The 12,982-nt window shown below is 43.4% G+C and overlaps 1 protein-coding gene across 2 annotated transcripts in view; it reads left to right on the plus strand.

The window, feature by feature from the left end:
* The window catches only part of kank1a (KN motif and ankyrin repeat domains 1a), a 255,645-nt gene that overhangs the window by 30,026 nt on the left and 212,637 nt on the right, over positions 1-12,982 (plus strand). Inside the window, exon 2 of one of the 2 annotated variants that reach the window (XM_087994305.1) lies at positions 6,892-6,966. The exons of the other annotated variant lie outside the window; for it this stretch is intronic. The gene's annotated coding sequence lies outside the window, so the exon portion shown is untranslated. The remainder of the gene's footprint in view (positions 1-6,891; positions 6,967-12,982) is intronic. 2 annotated transcript variants of the gene reach the window in all.

Here is a 12,982-nt window from a genome sequence, read left to right on the forward strand (position 1 = left end):
CCATGGTTCCGAACAGACGAGTTTATCTCAAACATTTGCCAGACAAAGGCTAGAGTTGGTATGAAAGAAGACTTTGCGTTCAATTCCCGGTTCAATGTCTTCGGTTTTACCAATTAACTAGCTTGGAGGAAATCTTTTTAGCCAGCACTGAATGTCAGAAAAACAGTATTAAAGTGTAACAACAGTGAGAGGGCTGAGAGATAGAAAGTAGAGCTCTCTCTCATTTTGAGCAGCCCTATAGTGTGGTAAGACTATAGCAACTTCGGATAAACTGGGCAGCTGCTACCAGCAATCTTCTCCAAGTGATGCAGATAATTATAGGCTGTTCTGCTATAATGCGCATTTCATCAATGTGAATTGGCTGTAACGTGATTCATGAATGGGGGACGTTGTTTCTAAAGCATGACCGTTTAAAGCGTGTGTTGGGTATAACACGGTTGCATCGCCAACACTTCAAGCTGTGTTTCTAAAGTGCGATTTTTATATAATGCAGGGTTGTACAATTACGCAACCATTGTGTCTAGAAGAACTGACTGTAAATAAGGTGAGCAAAAAATTGGCAAATGGAGGATAATGTGGGAAAATGTAAAGTTCCTTTTGGAAGGGAGAACAAAAGAACAATGTTATTTAAATGCAGAAAGCTGCAACACTACGGGACTTGGAACTACTTGTAAATGAAACACAGAAAGCTAGCAGACAGGGGAGCAGGTAATCAGGAAAGGCTAATGGAATGTTGGTTCTTATTTCAAGGAGGTTGGAATGTAAGAGTAGGGAAGCCTTACTGCAGCTGTACAAGGTGCTGGGGAGACCACATCTGGAATACTGTGAGCAGTTTTGGTCCCGTTTGTTGGTGGCACTTCAGAAAAGATTTGCTCGGATGATCCCTAGTATGGAGGGATTGCCTTAGGAACAAAGGTTACACAGGTTGTGCGTTTACTTACCGGAATTTAAAATAATCAAGGGTGATCTCATTGAAACGCTACCTGGCGCATAGATTCTTAGGGGGCTGCACAGGGTGAATGCTGAGAGGATGTTTCCCACCAAGGGAGAGTCAAGGACCAGAGGGCACAACCTCACAATAAAGGGGCACTAATTTAATACTCAAGTGGGGAGGGATTTGTTCTGAGGGTTGAGAGTCTTTGGGACGCCTCCCCACAGAGAGCTGTGGGGGCAGAGTCCTGTGTATATTTAAGACTGAGATTCCTGATCAGGAGGGGAATCGCAGATTATGGAGACAGGACAGGAAAGTGGACGTGAGGAATGTCTGAGGTAAAAACAATGACTGCAGATGCTGGAAACCAGATTCTGGATCAGTGGTGCTGGAAGAGCACAGCAGTTCAGGCAGCATCCGAGGACAGGCAAAATCGACGTTTCGGGCAAAAGCCCTTCATCAGGAAGGCTTCTGCCCGAAACGTCGATTTTGCCTGTCCTCGGATGCTGCCTGAATTGCTGTGCTCTTCCAGCACCACTGATCCAGAGTGAGGGATGTCTGACCAGCTGTGGTCCTATTGAATAATGGAGCAGGTTTGAGGGGCTGAACAGCCACCTTGTGGTCACTTTATGTTTTTGTGTTTCAGTTCGATTTGCTACTTGATCATGTTTAATCTTTGTGTTGGTCAGTTTTTTGCACTGAAGTGTGAAGAACCAAATTAATGGTGGAAATTGCTGGCCATCATTGTTGGAGTAATTGAGCCCATTTCTTGTGACTGTTTTAATGAGCAGTTGCTTCAGAATAGATGTAATAAGGGGGTTTGGGATTAGGTTTCTGATTTTTCCACTGGCTTGTTTGTTCTTTTTTTAATTTCTCTGCTTTCCTCAAATAGTTGTTTTGACTCCTATGTATTAATGTTGTTTTGATGTCTGACAGCTCTGAGCTACATCATTGAATGTAATTCCAAAACTACAGGCTAGATGCAAGGATGCTTTAATTAGAGACATTCTGCGCATAGTTTCCCAACTCGTGAGTTTTCTCTTTCAGCTTGTGGGGAAACACTGAAATACAGATTTTGCTTTGCACTAGGCTATGTATAAGAAGGTGGAAGGAGTAAAATAAAAGGAATACCTCAAGCTGCTCTCTCATATCTTTGTTAGCAGATGGTCACAGTATCCTGGGACACAATCAGCCTACCCAGGATGTGATTTATCTGCCCATCAGTCACTTATCCAAACTGGCTCCTGGCTGGGATTGCCAGTGCGGTTTGTATGAATAATAATGTCAAGCCATATGTTGGGAGTTTGTCTCTGTCTCTGTCCTCAATTGATCCAATTTGGCGTAAATGCATCAATATCCAAGTTCTTGAAATTATTGAGCAGATTTTGTTTTTGACCTGGATCGATAAATGTGCTGTGTTTTTCAAGTTGTACTCCTGTTAAGTGTAACTCCTGAGGGGGATGGTCACTGTGTTGAACTCCCCCTTGTTGTTCAAGTCTGAATCTAACCCTGGCACCATTTCTCCTTTTGGTATGGTTTTAGAGATTCCAGGTACTCTCCAGCTGGGCTCCTCACTGGCTGCAGGAAAGCTGCTGCTGGAAAGGTGTAAACTCTGGTATTGCTGCAGTGAGGTCTGAAGTAGAGAATACGTTTGCATTTATGTGGCACCTTTCGTGATCTCTGTCGACAACTATTGAATTATTTTTGAAGTGCATCACATTTGTATTGTGAGATGAGAGTCCTAGCCCTAACTTCAAGGCCACATTCAACTGAGTCTGGCATTGATGAACCCTAGCAAAACCCAAATCAGTGGGTAAGGGGTGGGGTGGGGGGGCGGTGCGGCAAACTCTTCAATGGTTGGAGTCATACCTGGCGCATAGGAAAATGGTTTTGGTTGTTGGAGGTCAATCACCTCATCTCGAGGACAGCTCTGCAGGAGGTCCTCACCGTCGTGTCCTAGGCCCAAAACTCTTCAGCTGCTTCATCTATGACCACTTCCATGAGGTCAGAAGTGGGAATGTTTGCTGAATGCGCAATGTTGAGCACCATTCGTGACTCCTCCGATACTGACATAATCCATGTTCAAATGTAACAAGATCTGGCTTGGGCTGACAATTGACAAGAAACATTCCCACCACACACATACCAGGCAATGACCATCTCCAATAAGAAACTAACCACTGCCCTTTGACATTTTAATGGCTCCTCCAGTATCAGCATTCGGGGAGTTACTATTGACCAGAAACTCAACTGAACTCACCATATAAACACAGTGGCTACAAAGCGAGTCAAAGGCTGGGAACAGTGCAGTGCGTAGCTCACCTCCTGACTCCCCAAAGCCTGTCCAATGTCTACAAGACACAAGTCAGGAGTGTGATGGAATACTTCCCACTTGCCTGGATGCAGCTCCAACAACACTCAAGAAGCTTGACACGACCTAGGACAAAGCAGTCCACTTGATTGACACTGCATTCACAAACATCCAGTCCCTTCACCACCAATGCTCTGTAGCAGCAGTGTGTACCATCTACAAGATACACTTCAGAAATTCACCAAAGATCCCTTGATCGTGCTTTTGCAAACCACTATCACTTCCATCTAGAAAGCCAAGGGCAGCAGATACATGGGAACACCACCCACTGCAAGCCACTGACCATCCTGACTTGGAAATATATCGTTGTTCCTTCCGTGTCGCTGGGTCAAAATCCTGGCATTCCCTCCTCAAGTCAACCGACATGGACTGCAATGATTCAAGAAGGCAGCTTGCCACTGTACCACTCCTGTACTCTAGTTTGAGAGTGGAGACTTTGGAGACCAAGTGCTGCAAAGATCTCCAAAAGCAAGAAATGGCTATTTTGGTTGGTCCTTAGCCATGCATGTGATTTTTGAAGTATTGTGGTTGCAGGGATAGAATGCTCCTAAAATCCGTCCCTCTACTTATCCATTGGGGTCCTCGCCATCTCCGAGTCCTTCCTCTGACAGCTTGTATTTATTTACAAAGGGTAGTGATGCTGCAGCTGTTGATTGTCCCAGTAAGGACAAGTTGGCAACCCAGCAGTCAGTGTTACTGTGGCCTTTTCCCTTTGTCTTTTATATATAACTTTTTAAACAATTACATCTACATGGAAAACAGATTTAACAATGCTGCTGTATACGTTGGAGAACACTAAATGTTGGAATGCCTGATATCCACGTACCCTTGCCTAAGGTAATTATCAATCAAATAAACGACATGGTTGACAAGTTTATATCAGCACGTACCATCTGTTGAAAGGTCGGTGAGCATTTTCTACTTTTTATAATTTATTTCGAGACTTATCTAAGTTTAAACATACCAGCCTCTGGTAATCAGAAATATGTCCTGAAGAGTTACACCAAAAATTTCATTCTTATAGCACCATTTTAAAGTAGTAATGTATGTTCCAGTCTGCTGTACTGAGCATTAATTGGACAAAAGTTGACACTGCATCAAAGGAGGAGGCATTGGAACTGTTCATCTTTCTTTAACAAAGATTCTGGAGGGTGTTGAAGAGATTGAGGGAGGGAAATCAAGAGCCTAGAATCTGTAAAACTGAGAATATTGAAGAATAGACCTAACCAGTCTCATGTGCATAATCTAAAACTGGTTGTTCTGTGTAGTACCGAGGGCAGAAGTCAGAGTTGCCTTCTTCTGGAAGTGATGCTAACCAATGGATTGTTTGTCTTGTCAACTGAATGTGAAAACATGCTGTGGCATTGTTGAAAGAACAGCAGGGATTCCTTCCCATTTGATGGGAAACATTCCTTCCTGAGTGAGCATGATAGAAACTGATTTAACTAGTTATATTTATTTAAACTTTTGGAAATTGAAGTGTAAATTGGCTGCTAAATTTCTCAACTAATGGAGGCTGCAGTTTCAAAGTAATCCATTGATTAGAAAGCTCTGTGGGATATTTGAATGGCATGCAGAGTTGTACATAAATACAAGCTTACTGTTTGTTATCCACCACCCCATAACCGAGGCAAGGACGTTACAGAGCACTTTACCACAGCCAGTTCTGATTATATTCTAATATCATACTGTCTCTATGTATAATCAATAGAAAGATCTGTTTCTGAAGACATAGTGGAACTAATACAAATGAGATGAATGTAAAATTTTTTGTTTTTGTTTTGGGAAAGGAAGAAGGTTGTAAATTAAATTGTAAAAATGCAATACTTGTCCTATTGGTTCTTTTGTACATCTTAACTGTCCTTGTTTTGACTGCTTGAACAATTGACATTTCAGACTAATGTAGAAAAGCTATGTTGTGTCTCTTTTTTTTCCCCTTTGCTATTGATTGGATAGTGAATGAAGCAATGCATTATTGAAGAAGCATTTCCATTATTATGTTTCTGGTGTGAGAAATTGTTTGCAGTTGAAGTCACTGCAGTAGAGTTATAGTTTCATGTGCCGTGATAATAAAAAGTTAAAATGAAATCATAAGTTGGGTGTGCGCATGCACGCACACTCAATCAGGGACTCTCACAGGTTTATACCTGTATATAAATGGATGAATGTCACCAACAAGTCAACTGTCAACATCACTTTAACATTACAACCCAGTGGGTATGATGGTCGACTATAAACCCAGAGTCACTAACACCACCTATCTGTTCAGCTGAATTACCTAATTTAAAATAAGGGTTAGTTGTAGTTAGGACAGGAAGTGATAAAATGTTAATCTTGTAGAACTTTCGGAGAACAGCCAAGAATGGGAAACAATGGCTGACTTGAATTTGACTGCTCCCAGCTTGTTCTGTTTTCTCCTCATTCTCTTCTTGAACTCTGAATAACTGCATTATTTTATCCAATAACCTATTTGTTTGTTATTTTTATTGACACTCCTACCTGCTGTTATACTGCATGGAACCTTAAGGAGATTATAAACCCAGGGCCATTTACCAGGTACACACCAAAAAAAACTAGAATGGGAAACAACAAAAGATTATCTCCCTTCCTATTTCAACTCTGTTCCCACACAACTCCTGGCCCTCTTCGTAGGTTGATTGGAAAATATGCAGAATTGTTTATTAGACAACTCTGGACCAGGTGAGACTTCAACGCAGCGCTCCAAAGATAAGGACATTGCCACTAGACTGCAAGGGTCCCCTCTCCTGTTGCTGTCTTGTAAGTTGCACTGTACTAGCCCTGGATAATGGGGCTAGACGGTTAGCTCAGCTCAGCTCAGCTCAGCTCACTGGCTAGCTGTTTGTGCCAGGTCAGTTGGGTTTAATTGATTTCAAGTAGTAGCTGAAACAGATTCCCCTAACTGGGTCAGCTCAGCATGTCATTAGAAACCCATTAGAACAAGTAAAGGGAAAATTACCACAGTCCTACCAGATTATAGAGATACACTTTTTTTTTTGAGAGACACGACGGGTGGTGGTTTAACCTGAGGGTCACCACCTCTGGCGAGACGAGAACTGGAGAAGGAGAGTTCTTCGTGGTAACCTCAGCCATTGTGGTAATTGAACCCATGCTGTTGGCGACTTGCACACTAGCCAAACTCGGCTAACTGACCCCAGCAATGTAACATTAGACTACAGGTGCCTCAATACGATAATGATGGACCATTGAACCTTCAGTTAGATGCTGTCGTTTGAATAGTTGTCAACTGTGACAGAAAATATCAAACTACTAAAATGCACATTGCAGTGGGATTGGAAGCCTGTAACCCTTCTTTAATCAAACACCAAAGCTGAATGTAAGTCCATTTTTCTCGGTTTATTCTGGTCCAAGGGGAGAGTGTGAGATATTGAGAATTTGTGTTGTGAAGTTTATGACCGCAATAAATGGTTATTTTTGATTCATTTCTGTAAGTACAAGCTGTTTTTGTAATTTAGATGTAACTTTTTTTTGCAGAAATTGGTCATTTAATGGAGATATTTTTCAAATAGCCAAATACTAAAGCGAAACTGGATTTCTGTCCTATTCTCAGATGAAGCCTCCACCAGCTGTGGTTCAATAATACTATTGTTTAAGAAAGACGCCACGACTATTGAGAGATACAGCAGTAAGTACATTGTTAGTTAGTGGTGACATCTGATGTATTTTCAGTTTCTTAATACAAATAAGGACTATGTATGAGGTTGTGAGGGATTGACGTGTGTCTGAAACACCACCCACTTTGAACTCCAGATTTGGTGGGCCAACAAATTAGGATCTCTGAAGGGTATTCTCTCCATGTAGTTCCTCCTCTCAGTCTTGGTAACAATGCTTTATGGTGCTTTGTAATCTTATTGATGGATCCTGTTTGGATCAATAGAAAGACTTGCCTGGGGAGGGGTTCTGCAGGTGAACTTGTGGACCAGGAACTTTCTCAGTAAAACCGTTTAATCCAGGGTACAATCCACTCAACCAGCCATGAAGTGTACGGGTGTTGAAGCTACACCCTTTGTCATGATAATTATTGCTGTTTGCTGGACAGTGTGAAGTTCCTGAAACCACTTAGTCACTGGGAGAAGTCAGTGAGGAGATCTGGGTGAGGGTTTAGGATGCTGGTTGGGTGATTGGGGTGCAGAGCAGACTCAAGGGACCCAGTCGCATCCAGCTGTTTTTATGGTGCAGATTGGAGGCTGTTGGGATGGGGCGGGTTAGGGTTGGCACATGGGATGGAGAACGAGGGCAGAGTTGGGGCAGAGTCAAGGTAGGTATGTTGAATCTGAGGGAGCATATGGTATCAAGGGTCAGTTTGGAGGGTGCTGGGTCCGAGTGAGGGCTTGGTTCCTGTGAGGTAGGGAGATGTGTGTCTGCAGAGGGTTGGTGTGGGGAGTACCAAAGGTGAGTTTGTTAGTGGATTGGCCAGGCTAAATTGCCCATCGTGTCCAGGGATGTGCAAGCTAGGTGGGTTAGCTATGGGAAATGTAGGGTTATGGGGATAAGGTAGGGGGTATGTCTGGGTGGGAAGCTCTTCGGAGAGTTGGTGTAGACTCGATGGGCTGATGGCCTGCTTCCACTCTGAAGAGATTCAGTAGTGAGCTGGGTGTTTAGTTTTCTAGTTAGCCAGGAGTTGGAGAGCAAGTTTTAATTGCATTAACTTTAAATTTTAAGAGGTAACTAATGAGTTGGGTCAGACAAAATCCTCTGAAATTTCCAACTCCAACTTAGAGTTGAGATGCTTTCCATACTGCTCTGGATTCCAAATGCCCACACGACGTTTCCATTTCCCTGGCCAATCCTTTTGAATCGAGACCTTCATATTTCCAAGCTCATGTAATAATTATAAAAGCACAGAAATCACTCGTCTTTGAATGTTATTTTATTTTGGAATAGGCTTCCCACTTTTAAACTGTGTGAAATCAATTGTTTGTCTTTTTGTTTTGTAATTGCTTTTCATTTCTCTGAGCTTTCAAGAGGGAGCCTTGAGTTTGAGTTAAAACACGGGCAGACAGGAGAGGGAGTTGGGATCAGGAGTTCATCATGAAATGTTGAACACTGCTGAGTAAGTGTCTTTTGATGTAACGTGTTACCTGAAACATGTTTTGTGGTGCCCTGTGATGACGAGGCTGTGTGCGCCTGTCCAGTTGTACACTAACACTGTGTTAAAGTTCACATTCTACAACAAGTCAATTGTTGGCACATGCCCTGTAAAAGGCTCTACATTACACAAGAGGTGTTTTAATGTAGTGAAGTAATTAGTTTGAGTATTTTACCTTCCAGAATTCTGATTCATTTTCTTTGTTACATTCATGGAATTATATTCGCAATGTTGGCTTACTTCATTGCTCATGTCTGACTCTGGGATTTCCAGCCCCACTATTGACTTAAATGCACACTTCCACATTACTAATCAATGTCCGCATGGTTGTATGTGCAATCTTATCAATGAGACATGTAAGAATGTGGGGGGAGTTGGAGGGTGAGGGAGGCTGGTTGTTGTTGACTTAGAACATCCTTTTGCAACGGAAGAATTTATTTTTAACTGGCTGATTTTTGTTTTTCTGTCCTCCCAACAGGACTGGTTCCTCAAATTCATTCATTTGCATTTAAAAAAAAAACATTTTGAGGTCCATTTAAGGAAAACTTGAAGGGAACAACAGCTTCAATTGTTTGAAGCTGATCTAGTTAGGGTTGAGTAATCTATATCTCTTATTGCCACTTCTGGTTACTGCCGCGTCTTGCTTTGTACCCCTGTTTCTGTCAATCAGAATCATAGAATTCTTATAGTGTGGAAGCAGACCATTCGGCTCATTTTGAGTCCACACCCCAACCCTCGGAAAACCCAGCCCCATCCCTTACCTCGTCCCTGTAACCCTGTGATTCTCATGACTAACCCCCACCTAGCCTACACATTCCTGGACAAGATGGGCAATTTAGCATGGCCAATCCACCGTAACCTGCACATCTTCAGACTGTGGGAGGAAACCTGAGCACCCGGAGGAAACGCAGGCAGACACAGGGGGAATGTGCTCCACACAGACAGCCACCTGAGGCTGGAATTGAATCTGGGCCCATGGTGCCGCGAGGCAGCAGTGCTAACCACTGCCCCAACCATACTGGTCCTGTATGGAATTCGTCCTCTGGTAAGGGCTAACATGCTGATGTTAGCTTGCTGCATCTACGTGTTAGTCTTCGGGGATTTATTATTGACAAACACATCTCTGCTCCTTTGCACATCTCTTACCATTTAAGAGATACTTTACACATCTGCTCTTTCCGACCTGAGGGGATAGCCTTACGTTTTTCCACATGATATCCCATCGGCCACGTTCTTGCCCACTCACTAAATCTGTCCTAATCCTCCTGAAATAGCTTCACATCTTCAAAGCACAAGGGTAGACAAACAGGAGGCTGGGAGAATACAGCAAGCCAGGCAGCATCAGGAGGAGAAGTTAATATTTCAGGTATCACCCTTCTTCAGGTCCTGAAGGGTCATACCTGAAATATTGACTTCTCCAGCTCCTGATGCTGCCTGGCTTGCTGTGTTCTCCCAGCCTCCTGTTTGTCTACTTTAGATTCCAACATCTGCAGTATTTTTTTTTTGTCTCGAAGCGCCAGGGAGCTGGCTTCAATTCCATCCTCGGGTGTCTGTCTGTCTGTGTGGGTTTCCTCCCAAAGTCGATAGGTGTGCAGGTTGGGGTGGATTGGCCATGGGGAGTGCAGAGTTACAGGGATAGCATAGGCGGGGGTAGCTCTGGGTGGGATGCTCCTCCGAGGATTGGTGTGGACTTGATGGGCCGAATGGCCTGCTTCCATGTGGTAAGAATTCTGAGAGGCTCCTTGTAGAGAACGTTAACCTGCAGTATTTTAGGATCAGCTATTAACGAACAATCTCCGCTTCTCTAATAGAACTGTGGAGAGTCTATTCCTGTTAGGCTGTTGATGAACGAATGGTGAAGGTTGAGAAGCCTGTCTGGAATGTTCTGGTCACGTGCTGGTCCTTTGTCAGTGTTACATCATGTTTTTGATTATGATGTATATTTTAAATAGTCTCATCAGAGATCATGTTATTAAATGTTGGTCTTCAGTCTACACCCATATGGGGTTTAGAATATCCAGGTGAGTTATAACCCAGTAGCAGTAGTTTTCTTTAGATTATTGATGATTTGGGTTTTTATTTCTGGTCTGTCTGTCTCTGTCTCTGTCCCCTTCAAGGGTGATGCCAAATACTTTTCCTACTGACTTTTTCACTCTGTGAAGGAAATCTTTTGTGATGTAAATAAGGTATTTGCAAAAGACAAAATTCTTGCTCTTATGGTCTGTTTTTGTGGGGGCTTGAGAGAAGGAGAGGATGTTATTAATCCCACGTTTATACAGTTGTTTGATTAGATGTTCTGAATTAATTGTCTTTTGCTTTTGTCAGGGTCTTATATTTAACTGTTTCTGTCAGTTTCTTGCTTTACCCAGAGGGTAATGAACTTTGATCATTTCTGTGTGCCCTGGAGTTTGGGTTCTGCAGTTCTTGGTTCCGGGAGAGTGGACAGGATGTAAATTTGGTGAAGCCACCTTGTGGTAGATTGGCTGTTTCCAGACAAGTTGGTTTCCATGCTGTTTCCTTCCTCTAGATTAGAGTGGTGCTGGAAAAGCACAGCAGGTCAGGCAGCATTTTGAGGAGCAGGAAAATCGACGTTTCGGGCAAAAGCCCTTCATCTTTCATTCAATTTTCCTGTTCCTCGGATGCTGCCTGACCTGCTGTGCTTTTCCAGCACCACTCTGACCTAGACTCTGATTTCCAGCATCTGCAGTCCTCACTTTTGCCCTGTTTCCTTCCCCTCTCTGTCTGGTTTGTTTGGTGCTGTATGGTTACCATTTAGCTGCTGCTTCCCTATAAAAGAAAAGGGCTGTCCCTCTGTTCTTTACCGCAGAGGGCTGGGTAATTAAGTACATACAAGGCTGAGAGAGATATCTTAACCAGGAAGGGAATCGAGGGTTATGGGGAAAAGGCAGGAAAGCGGCTTGGAGGATTATCAGATCAGTTGTGATCTCTCTGAAGGGCAGAGCAGATTTGATGGGCCGAAGGACCTAATTCTGCTCCAAAGACAAAGCCTTCGTGTACGTGACAATAAATTCAACCTCTTGTGACCTAATGCACTATATAATACTGATGGAGATTGAACATCCAAGTGAGTGTTTTCATGGTGACTAATGTGACGCTGGAGGCATTAGTTAAGGAGCTAGGCAGGAGGCAGCAAGACCATGGTTTTACAATTTGTGCTTTAGCAAGGGGTGGGTATAAAGAGGTGGAAAATCCTCAGGAGGGGGGGCACTGGCAGATCAGAATGGGGAGGCCCAGGTCTGCCATTTTGGACCTTGTCCAGAGCCCAAAGATGTGGGAGGTCATCATTTGTGACTGCTTCTCCACACAGCACCATGGCACACAGCATCTCCATCCCCCTGCTGCTCCATACACTGTGTCCCTATCACTCGCCCATCATCACCTACTGGCCCTCAGCCAACCCCCAGATACTTGCCTGACCCTCGCCAGTCTCTCGCCCACTGCCTTGTAAGACCTTAAAACATAAGAGCAGAAATTAGGCCATTCAGCCCGTGGAATCTGCTCTGCCATTCATGGCTGATAGGTTTCTCGATCCCATTCTCCTGCTTTCTCTCTGTAACCCTTGATACTCAAGAACCTACCTATCTCAGTCCTAAATATACTCATCTGCAAATTCTGAAACTGGGTCCTACAGGGCCAGATCTGTCATTCACCCACAGATCCCTGGCTGCTTTCCCTACTACTCATGGGCTGGTGGATTGTGAGCAGATTCGGTTCTGAAGATGATTTGAAAGGAACACCAATGGAGGGCAATGTGAAGCAGTCATTGTTGAGATTTTAAAAAGATGTCCCCATTTGGGATTGAGTCGTAAATACAAGTGTTTGTAATTTGGGGACCCCTGTATCTCTGAAGGGAAGAGGTCCTGATGTTAGCCCAGATACACCCTACCCCTACCTGTTCAACGTGATGCATCTTGTAGCTTATCTGATTTTTCTGAAATAATTAATCCACACTTACTCAAATACCTGTTGCAACTATTGTTTCTGAAAAGTCTTTTGCAGCTTGCTGTTCACAGACCCTAGTCATTTGAGTTTGTTGTTACATTTCTAATGAAATCTGTTTCTTTGGTGTATCCATTCTGTACTGTGCCAATACAAGCTGTGTCTATTGTAACGTTCTGGGAACTTGCTGTTCTAATAGTTGGTACATTCAAGTTCTAGTGCTGGTTGCTATGTCTAATTCTGCCTAGCAATGGATGCCAGGTTTTTGAGTTTTTGCTAAGTCACTGCAAAACAGCTCAAGGGTCACTGAAGAACAGCCCAAAAGGTTAATGTCAGTGTTAGCCAGAGAGGGGGAGAAGCGAGCATCATCAAAGAGAAGAGTGCAGCTGTGAAGCTGTTAAACTCAAAAGGTCAGAGGTTTAGTGTGCTTAAGACTTTGTTTACAGCTGTGAACAGAAAAATCACTTTCCCGTTCTGCGTGGAAATTGTAAAATCCTGGTTTCTTTTGGGATAGCCGAGCTTCATCACTGGCTGCTCCACCTACGTAGCTTGAGAGTCACTGTGCTGCTGCTCCAGCTGTAAGTACGTCTCT

This window comes from Chiloscyllium plagiosum, unplaced genomic scaffold (assembly GCF_037043375.1).
Source record: "Chiloscyllium plagiosum isolate Xiang-an unplaced genomic scaffold, Cpla_swu_hap1 HiC_scaffold_2, whole genome shotgun sequence".
NCBI classification, from domain to species: domain Eukaryota; kingdom Metazoa; phylum Chordata; class Chondrichthyes; order Orectolobiformes; family Hemiscylliidae; genus Chiloscyllium; species Chiloscyllium plagiosum.